We start from the raw sequence: 11,484 nt of genomic DNA on the forward strand, positions 1-11,484 counted from the left end.
CAAATGTTCTAATGACTTCCCATCTCATTCAATACCAAAGTTCTTATTGTGACCTACAAGGCCCTGCATTATTTAGATTCCAATTACTTCTCTGACTTTATCTCTTTACTATTCACCTCCTTGGGACAATATTAATTGATCCAACATATGTGTATGGAGTACTAGGAGAGAAAGGGGCAGGAAAATATATGAAGACGTGGTGACTAAAATCTCAACATTATTGAATAACGTGAACTTAAAGATTCAAGAATCTGTGAATCCTGAACAAATAAATATAAAGAAAAACCACACCTGGGAATATTATAATCAAATTGCTAAGAGCCAAAGAAAACAGAGAAAAGCGTAGGAGACAAGGATGTGATTAAAAACAGACGTCTCATCAAAAGCAATGGAGTACAGATGACACTGGAATGACATAGTCAACGTGCTTTTTAAAAAAGAAGTTAAACAAGAATTTGATATTCAGGCAGTTTAGTAGCCTGTACTCAAATAAAAACAATTCAAGGTGGTAAGGGTGAGGGTAAAAAAAAATTCAAGAATTTATTACTAACAGACCAACATAAAAATTTAGTTCTTTGGGCCAAGGAAAAATGATGCTAGTTGGCAATCTACAGAAAAAAATAAAAAACACCAGAAATGTTAAATATGTGGATAAATACACAAGCATTTGTATATTTTATTATTCTTTAAAAGACATATGACTTTAAAAATGTATACCATGTATTGATTTTAGAACATATATTGCTACATATGGCAATAGCTCAAAGGGTAGAGTAGGGATACTAGTGGAGCCATAATTGTTACAATTTTACCTGAAGTAAACTATATGACCCTTAACTGAACTGGACTAATTAAAGTTTTGTAGTGTAATCCCTAACATAACCACTAAAATATAATGCAAGCAGATCATACATTTAAAAAAAGAAGAAAATGAGTTAAAATGAATACTAAAAACTATTTTAATAATACTGAGAAATATTGTCATTTGTCTTAAACTGTAGTCAAGTTCCACTGAGTTAAGTTCCACAACCTTGGCCTCTGCTCCATCCTAGTGGAATCCAGTTTGAGAAAAAGTTATACCAAGTCGTTTTAGGGAAAATCTCTGCTATCTGATTACCTTCTGCTGTTTTGTCACAGTGGTCTACCTTAAACAGGAACTGTACCCAAGTCATTTTAGTTAAAAACCCCTTATCCTTGATGTTTCCTTTTAATAATTTTCCACCCCCTGACCTCTATCATCCTCCATGGTTATAAATCCCCATGTGTTCTTGTTGAAGTCAAAAGTTGAATCTGTTCTCTGTCCCCCACTGCAAGACCCCCATGCAGTAAAGCCTGTATGTACCTTTTGCCATGGCCTCCTTTGAAAGACTTCTGCCCTACTTATTTTTCCTCCAGTACTGGGGATCAAACTCAGCAACTTACACATTCTAGACAAGTACTCCACCACTACATTCCCAGTCCTTTCTTAAATTTTGAGACAGAGTCTTGCTGAGTGGCCAAGACTGGCTTCAAACTTGCAATCCTTCTTCAGCCTCCTGAGTAGCTGGGATTATATGGATATGCCACTGTGCCTGATTACCTTACCATCTTTAACAAGTATTTAGATTTTTTTTTTATTAAAAGCACATAGGAAAGCAAGAAAGGAAAAAAATAAATGGGTCAAATAGAAAGCAAATAGCAAAATGACAGACCTAAAATTCAACCAAAACATTCAATTTAAAGTAAATAAACATTCTAATTAAAGGCAGTGATTATGAAACTGATTTTAAAAAGCAAGGTACAACTATATACTTAGACTTCAGATACAAAGACAGAGATGACTTCTGGACTAGATGAACTTTTCCCTATTCCTCCTGTTAAGTATATCTGAAGATACTGTATATTATATAAAACACGCATTTAAAAACACTGCTGAAGCTGGTTGTGGTGGTGCATGCAAGCTACTTAGAAGGCTGAGGCAAGAGAATAGGAAGCTTGGAGGCAGCCTGGGCAACTTAGCAAAACCCTGTCTCAAAATTCAACAAAAAACGCTGGGGGTTTGCATTTTTGATTGGTGTCCTATGCATATGTCCTGGGAACAAGGGTCTGATTTCCCATTCCAGTGCAGGAGTTGAATGGATTGCTGTAGTGACCCTGTAGCTGGAACCACTGTAATTGGTTACCTAGCTTACAAAATAGTCTATGCTAAAGATCTTCACAATAAAGCAATGGCAAACCTTCACAGCCAGAAAGACAACCCCAAGATAGTACATGCTTTTGACATGGAAGAGCTGGGAGATAACACTGTGTACTGTCATTGCTGGAGGTCTAATCTCTGTTGCTTCTCACATAAAACATAAAACAAGAGTCTGGAGACAACACGGGACCTCTAATTGTCAAGAAAAAAAAAAAAAGGACAGTTTTGATTCAGCAAACCAACTTGTTATAAGGTTATCTGATTGTTTAACTAGAATGACTATCTCCTGTCTAATTCACCTCTCCTGAGTTCTAAATGTGGTATATTGCAGACATCAGTTTTCACATTCATGGTATTTGCCTTATTGTTGAAACACTGGTGCATATTTGTTTAAACAAAAAAAAAAAAAAGAAAGAAAAAACAGCATATAGCCTATGGGCTATTTATATCTTGTAAGGATCTATTTCTTTAAATTTATTTATTTTTTTTTCCCAAAAGCACTGTTTTTATTTATACAGAGTCCTAACTACTTCAGTAGTAGGAGTGGGAGAGGTTCCTTTTTCAATCCAGGGCTTCCATAATGTTGGTTTGTTGTTACCAAACACACAGACAAGTGGCATCATGGATTTGGTAAACTAATGACAATGTCTAGTCTCTCTCTGCTAGTGCAACAAGCAATCAATCTCTGCTTCTGTAAGAATACTGAATTTAGGATTTTCAACTGTAACTACACCAACTTCTATTTCTGAAGGTTTGAAATCAATTGGTAGAACAGTAGACAGGCATGTGATTGCAGTTTCTACTGTCTGTTCAAATGTCCAGTCAAATTTCTTCACTTTTTTTTCAAGGAAGCTGGTTGACTCAGTTTAACTCCTGCTGCAGTGGCTTTAAACCCACAGTAGTAACCTGCAGGATCACACTTGTACACCTGAGGGCCTTGTTCTTCATCTATACCAATTAAAATCACACAACAACCAAGTGGCCTCATTTCAGCATTCTGTGTGTAGACCTGAGAAATATCAGCAATTCTTTTACACAGCATGTTCACAGGAATCTCATAGCCATACTTGTATTTCCAATTAGCTGCTTCATAGCGTGCCCTTTGTACCTGGGATCTGCTGTCAGCTGTCATTTCAGTCATCACACAGCCAACATTTTCAGTTATCTTGAATAAGTGAGTCACTGTGCTGGAATCCAATAATTTGTCAGGTACTTTCTTCTGTGTGACAATTACTGCACAGTCTTTCCCTCTGACAGCTACTGATGTCAGACCACCCTGGTTTATAGCCTTAAAAGCATATTCTACTTGGTAAAGCCGGCCTTCGGGCGAAAAAATGGTAATGTGGCGGTCAAAACCAGCGCTGGAACCACGGGACATGTTGGTACACCCACTACTTCAAACACAGTCCTATTTCTTTAAATTTAAAATGATGATTTTAGAATATGGTTTTATCTTGAGGTTAATGTATTCAGTTATTCTAAAATCACGTGTTTGTAAGTTTCAAAGAAAATTTATCACCATTTCATTTTGCTTAATTAACCTAGAAAGTAAAAAGGGTGTGATTAAGCTACATTAATTCTTAGTACAATCTACAAAGAATCTGTTATGACCTTGATTTTCTTCTTGACAGTGATAATGACCCTAAGAAAAATAAAGCTTCTGTTTTTTTCAATCAGAATGAACCATGAATGTTATTCTACTTAATTATAAGTCAGCCAACTTAATAGTAAAAGACAAGCAATTTCAAAAAATAAAAAAAGGCTGGGGCTGTAGTTCAGTGATAAAGTACTTGCCTAACACATGTGAGGTCCTGGGTTCAACCCCCAGTACCAAAACCAAAACAAAATTTAAAATAAACAAACAAAAAACCCTTTGAAAGGTGGAGAGACAGATCACCTAGCAATCTCAGGACACAAAGAATGACATTGTGGTATGTTCTCTGGGTTATCTTTTTTCCCCCTCATATAAATCAGGCTTGGAACTAAGAAATCAGTAATGCAGAAATGTCAAGAGGTAAATCCAAGCAAAAAACCCCAAACAAAGACTGCACTCTCTATAGAAAGACCTGGAAAGGACAGCCTAGCAAAACCAAAATCAAACAAACCACACACAGAGACACTATATAGATGTCTTTAAGCTAGGCTCAATCCATAGAAGAATTTATGATCGCATTTTCTCTACACCAGGAAAAGCAGAGGAAGGTAAACTTGACTTTCATCCATATGGGGCTGTAAAGTGCCTCAGTATCCACTACTGCAGTAGTGGTCAGAGAAGGTCAAGTAGGGATCCAGACCTTGAAATCTTCTGGCCAATAATGAGCTCTCTATCATTTCACTGGTATCAGTGGAGACCACAGGGTAGCTTCTATCCTTAACCAGCAGTAAAGAGGAGCCCCTTCCTTTCTTTAATGGGATGATATCAGAGGAAGATAGAAGTAACAAGACCACTACCATTGTGTCAGTGGAGATCATGTGAAGAACCCAAGCTAGAACTCCAGTCTTCACCCAGAAGTAATGTCATCTCCCACAGGTGTCAACAGAGGCTGAATTGGAAACTTGAATATCTACTTCCTCCTAGCAGTAACTAAACAGAATCCTTTCTTCTGCTAAGTAGTATCCAAGGAAACTCTTAAGATGGGTTTAAATATAATCCATAGTTGCTTAACACAAAAATATTCAGAGCTAGGTATGGAAACATACCAGCTGCTCAGGAGGCTTAGGCAAGAGAATTGCTTGAACTTAGTACTGTTTGAAGTCAGCCTGGGAAAAAGTAGCAAGACTGTCTCAAAAAGAAACAAGAAAGTGAAGTTTAAATTGAAAATCATTTGTCATACCAAAATCCAGGAAGATTTCAAACTGAATGAAAAAAAGACAACTGATGCCAAACTAAGGCAATAAGATGTTAGCATTGTCAGGCAAGCATTTTAAACAACCATGGAAAAACATCCCAAAGCTATTCTGAATGCATTTATTTGCAACAAGGAAAAAGGTAAAAAGCCTCAGCAAAAAATGATAGAAGAAAAACTAAATATAGAGATTTTAAAATTGAAAAATAATGACTAAATTTAAAAGCTCTGTGGGTAACTGAACAGCAGAATGGAGGGAACAGAGGAAAGAATCAATACAAGATAGAACAATACAAATTACTCAATTTGAGCGACAGAGAGAGAATAAACTGAAAGAAATACACAGAAACTTAGGAATCCATAAGGGCTGTAACAAAAGCTCTAACATGTTATCAAACTCCTAGAGGGAGATGAGAAAGAGAGTGAGGTTAAGAAGACACTCCAAAAATGACTGAAAAGCCTCAAGTTAGCTGAGACAAAAACTGTAGATACAAAAAGCAGAGTTAGCATCAAACAGTAAAAACATTAGAAATACATACCAAAATATGTGACCATTAAACTTCTGAAAACTAAGTACAAAGAATACTGAAAGCAGCTAAATTAAAAATGACATCTTACCTATAAAGGAAAAACTATTTGAATGATAGCACATTCCTTGTCAGAAACCATGAAGGCTATAGAAAAATGGCATCAAGTTTTATGTTTGAAAGAAAAGAACTGCCAACCCTGACTTTTATGTGAAATGAAGAAGAAATTTGAATATTCTCAGATGAAGAAAAACTAGGTAAATTTGTTGCCAGAAGACCTAAACTAAAAAGGCATGGCTAAAAGAAACTCTCCAACAGAAAGGAAATGACAATTCAGAATGCCAGGAAGGAAGGGAAAGCATGGTAAGCAAAAATATGTATAAATATAACTAGCTTTCCTTTTCCTATTTTTTAAAAAAAATAACTGATAATACATTTGTTAAAATAATTGACCTCAGCATCTGCAGTGGTGACTTCAGCCTCCACTCCTGGCTCAGTGCTGATGAAAGTAATCTTAGTCTCAGAAGGACTAAGCAAGTGAGTGAGTCACCTATGGGTTCTCATCTGGAAACAATCCCATGTCTTAGAACAGTTACCATGAGGAGTTTTTTTGTTTTGTTTTGTTTTGTTTCTTGTAGTGGTTTTCCGAGAGTCTTGCTAGGCATGCAAATGTTTCTTTAAAACTTTCAGGGGGCTGGGGATATAGCTCAGTTTGCAGAGTGCTTGTCTCGCATTCACAAAGCCCTGGATTCAATCCCTAGCCCCACAAAAAATAAAAAAACAAAACTTTTAGGTTCTTTCCCTTTGTACCTTGGATTGTCAATATGCACCTTCTCCAGTGATTTTATGTTATAGCTAGTGAGGGTAATTTAATTTGATGTATTGCTACCGTCTGATTCTCTGGGTGTCTTTACAGTATCTTTAAAAGTCATCCATGGCTGCAGAGAGGCTTCCTGACCAACTTGTTTCTGATCATGAGTCGGGAGCAGGAGCCCATCGATTAAACCTCCAGAGCTCTGTGGCACCCACAATTATGTGACCCTCAGAAAGATTTTCCGTTTTCTCTTGAGTTTTCTGAATTATGTATATAATAGTTGAAGAAAAATTGTAACACTATCTGATGTGGTTCAAAGTGTATGTAGAGGAAATACTTAAAAACAATTACATTTTAAACTGGGAAGAGTGAAAGGAGGTAAGGTTTCAAACATCACTTGAACTGGTAAAATAATGACACCAGTAGATCATGTTAAAGTGTATGTATATAATGTAATATTTAGAGTAAACACTAAAAAGCTATACAAAGATATAAACTTAAAAACAGTATCTATAGTGGGCTGGGGTTGTAGCTCAGTGGTAGAGCACTTACCTTGCGTATGTGAGGCACTGGATTTGATCCTCAGCCCCACATAAAAATAAATAAAATAAAGGTATTGTGTCCATTTACAACTAAAAAATTTTTAAAAACCTATGAATATCCCAGAATGGAATTCTAAAAGTATTCAATTAATCCACAGGAAGGTAGTAAAAAAGCAAACAGAAACAAAAAATGAGAGAATAAACAGAAAACAATAAAATGAAAGACTTTTCAAAAATTACATTATATGTTAATTATCTAAATACATCAGTTAAGGAACAGCATTGATGGGCAAAGACATCTACAAGAAACTTACTTATTCAAAGTAAATTTAAAATAAAAGGCTGATACAGATTGGAGAAAATCTTTGCCACCTGCACCTCACACAGACCATTAATCTCCAGGATATATAAAGGACTCAAAAAACTTAACACCCCCAAAACAATAAACCAATTGTCATGGTTTGAATGTGAGGTATCCCCAAAAACTCGTGAGACAATGCAAGAAGGTTCAGAGAAGAAATGATTGGGTTACAAGAGCCTTAATGCAGTAAGCGAATTAATCATCTGATGGGATTAATTGAGCGCTGGCTGAAGCCAGGTGGAGTGTGGTTGGAAGAGTTGGGGCTTTGGGGTATATATTTGTATCTGGCTAGTGGAGATGTCTCTCTCCCCCGCCCCCCGCCTTGCTGATCATCATGTAAGCTGCTTCTTTCCATGACACTCTTTCTCCATTATGTTCTGCCTCATCTCATGCTCCAAGGAATGGAGCCTACTGCCTGTGGCTTGAGACCTCTGAAAATGTGAACCCTCAAATAAATTTTTCCTCCTCTGCAGTTGCTCTGGTTGGGTCTTGTAGTCACAGCAGTAAAAAAGCTGACTAAAACACCAATCAATAAATAGACAAAGGAACTAAACAGACACTTCACAGAAGAAATATGATCCATCAACAAATCTATGAAAAAATGTTCAACATCTCTAGCAATCAGAGAAGTTTAAATTAAAACTGCATTGAGATTTCATCTCACTCTAGTCAGAATGATAATTATCAAGAATACAAGTAACAATAAGTTTTGGTGAGGATGTAACAAAAAAAGGTGCATTCATACATTACTGATAGAACTGCAAATTAGTGCAACCAGTCTGGAAAGCAGTATGGAGATTCTTCAGAAAATTTGGAATGGAACCACCATTTGACCCAGTTATCCCACTCCTAGTATATACCCAAAGAATTTTAAATAAGCATATTACAATGATGCAGCCACATCAATGTTAATAGCAGCTCAGTTCACAATAGCTAAACTATGGAACCAACCTAGATGCCCTTCAACAGATGAATGCATAAAGAAAATGTGGTACATAGGCACAACGTAATATTACTCAGTCATAAAAAAGAGTGAAATTATGGCATTTGCTGGTAAATGGGTGGAACCAGACACTATCATCCTAAGTGAAATAAGCCAATTCTCAAAAACCAAGGCGGAATGTTCTCTCTGATATGAGGATGCTAACTCACAATAAGTGGAGGGGCGGGGAAGAATGGATGTTCACTGGATTAGACAAAGGGGAATGAAGGGAAGGGTGGGGGGATGGAAATAGGAAAAACAGTAGAATGAATCAGGCATAGCTTTCCTATGTTCATTTATGAATACACGACTCCCCATCATGTTCAACCATAAAAATGGATAGTTATACTCCACGGATGTTTGATATGTCAAAATACATTCTACTGTCATGTTAACTAAAAAACAAACAAAAAATTAAAATAGGGGCTGGGGATGTGGCTCAAGTGGTAGCGCGCTCTCCTGGCATGCGTGCGGCCCGGGTTCGATCCTCAGCACCACATACCAACAAAGATGTTGTGTCTGCCGAGAACTAAAAAATAAAAATTCTCTCTCTCTCCCCTCTCTCTCTTTTAAAAAAATTAAAATAGGAGACTGAAAAATATGCAACCAATCAAAGGAAAGCAAAAGTGGCTCTATTAATATCAGATAGATTTCAGAGGAAAGAAATTTGAGAGAGACAAAGAGGGACATTTTTATAACGTTAAAAGGGTCAATCCACCAAGAAGACAGTAATCTTAAATTGTGTATACCAGACAACAGAGTGTGCAATGTGAAACAATTATAGTTGAAGACTTTAGCACCCCTCTCTCAGCAATTGATAAAACAACTAGAAAACCAGCAAGTATATAGAACTAAACACCATCACCAACCCACAAGATCTAATCATCATTTATAAAAACCTCGAAGCAACACAACACCATTCTTTCCAAATACTATGGAATATCTACCAAGATAGATTATAGCATGGCCCACAAAACCAATCTTAATGGTTTTAAAAGAATTGAAATCAAATAGAGCATGTTCTCTGATCACAATGAAATCAAATTATAGAAAATTTCCAAATACTTAGAAGCTAAATCATATACTTCTCTTAAAAAATTCAACAAGAAGAAAACAAATAACCCAATCAACAAATGGGCCAAAGACCTGAACAGACACTTCTCAGAGGAGGACATACAATCAATCAACAAGTACATGAAAAAATGCTCACCATCTCTAGCAGTCAGAGAAATGCAAATCAAAACCACCCTAAGATACCATCTCACTCCAGTAAGACTGGCAGCCATTATGAAGTCAAACAACAACAAGTGCTGGCGAGGATGTGGGGAAAAGGGTACTCTTGTACATTGCTGGTGGGACTGCAAATTGGTGCGGCCAATATGGAAAGCAGTATGGAGATTCCTGGGAAAGTTGGGAATGGAACCACCATTTGACCCAGCTATTGCCCTTCTCGGACTATTCCCTGAAGACCTTAAAAAAGCGTACTACAGGGATACTGCCACATCGATGTTCATAGCAGCACAATTCATAATAGCTAGATTGTGGAACCAACCCCGATGCCCCTCAATAGATGAATGGATAAAAAAATGTGGCATTTATAAACAATGGAGTACTACGCAGCACTAAGAAATGACAAAATCATGGAATTTGCAGGGAAATGGATGGCATTAGAGCAGATTATGCTAAGTGAAGCTAGCCAATCCCTAAAAAACAAATGCCAAATGTCTTCCTTGATATAATGAGAACAACTAAGAACAGAGCAGGGAGGAAGAGCAGGAGGAAAAGATTAACATTAAACAGAGTCATGAGGTGGGAGGGAAAGGGAGAGAAAAGGGAAATCGAATGGACATGGTAGGAGACCCTCATTGTTATACAAAATTACATATAAGAGGTTGTGAGGGGAATGGGAAAAAATAAGGAGAGAAATGAATTACAGTAGATGGGGTTAGAGAGAGAAGATGGGAGGGGAGGGGAGGGGGAATAGTAGAGGATAGGAAAGGTAGCAGAATACAACAGTTACTATTATGGCATTATGTAAAAATGTGGATGTGTAACCGATGTGATTCTGCAATCTTTGTAATGTTTTGAATAACCTATGTGTGTGTGTGTATATATATATATAAAAGGAAATGGGTTTCTGAAAAAAAGTGGGAGCATTTGCCTCTCTGCCTATGGTTTATTAAAGGACATTACTTGCACCTCAGTCAACTGTGAGATACTTTGTTTGTACTTATGCTTGCATTTCCTCCCACCCTGGAGTTGAAACCTAGCAATGAATTGAGGAAGCTAAGTTGCACATATTAAATTTTGGTGTCTGGGTTCAAGGAGAGAAAGTCATGTAAGCCTTTAGCTCTGCCATACTCTACGGTAAGGCTTACCAGACAGGCTTGCCCTGGGATAGCATGCAATTACACAACTAATACTGATCAAAGATCTTGGACTCTTGATTCCTTATCTCCAACTTCTTGCTCAGTCAAATTTTCTATCTTGGCTAATAATACCATGATCAACCCAGTTGCTTGTTTACCTCAAATCTGGGAGTCATCCCAGATTCTTCTTCTCCCTTTACTATCTGCATCTGATCCATCAGTCCTACGGATTTCCTTCAGAGTTTTGTTGGGTTTTGGTAGTGGAAATTGAACCCAGGGATGCTTTACTGCTGGCCTACATCCCCAGCCCTTATTTTTTGAGACAGGGTGTAAATTGCTGAGGTTGGCTTCCAACTTGCAATCCTCCTACCTCAACCTCCAGAGTCACTAGAATTATCCTACCTCAGCCTCCAGAGTCACTAGAATTATCCTACCTCAGCCTCCAGAGTCACTAGAATTACAAGTATATGCCACCACCCACACTTGGCCAGAATATGTCTTAAATCTGTTAATTCTCCCATCTCCGCTTCATCCTAGTCCACGCTTCATCATCCCTTCCCTGAATTATCTCAATTGGACCCAAATACATCTTCCTCTTGATACTCTGGCTTTTCTACCATCAATCCACCGTAGAACAGCCAGACTGACTTGAAAAATGCAAATTAGGTGTCGTCTCCTACATACTGCTTTCCAATAGATTTTCATTGTGCTTTTGAAAAAATACAAGCTCATTTCCATGACCATGTGATCTACCCCTTTCTATGCCTTTTTATAACTTCAGATCACTTTACTCCTTACTCACCATGCTCTCGCTTTATGTTCAGTTCTATTGAGGGTTTTATCTGAATATTCCTTCTAAATCTTCCA

The 11,484-nt window shown here is 37.3% G+C and overlaps 1 pseudogene; it reads right to left on the reverse strand.

The window, feature by feature from the left end:
• Window positions 1–2,649: 2,649 nt before the first annotated feature.
• LOC101964078 (proteasome subunit alpha type-6 pseudogene) lies at window positions 2,650–3,601 on the reverse strand (annotated as a pseudogene).
• Between the last annotated feature and the right edge of the window lie 7,883 nt (window positions 3,602–11,484).

The sequence above is a fragment of the Ictidomys tridecemlineatus genome, chromosome 4 (genome assembly GCF_052094955.1).
Source record: "Ictidomys tridecemlineatus isolate mIctTri1 chromosome 4, mIctTri1.hap1, whole genome shotgun sequence".
NCBI lineage: Eukaryota > Metazoa > Chordata > Mammalia > Rodentia > Sciuridae > Ictidomys > Ictidomys tridecemlineatus.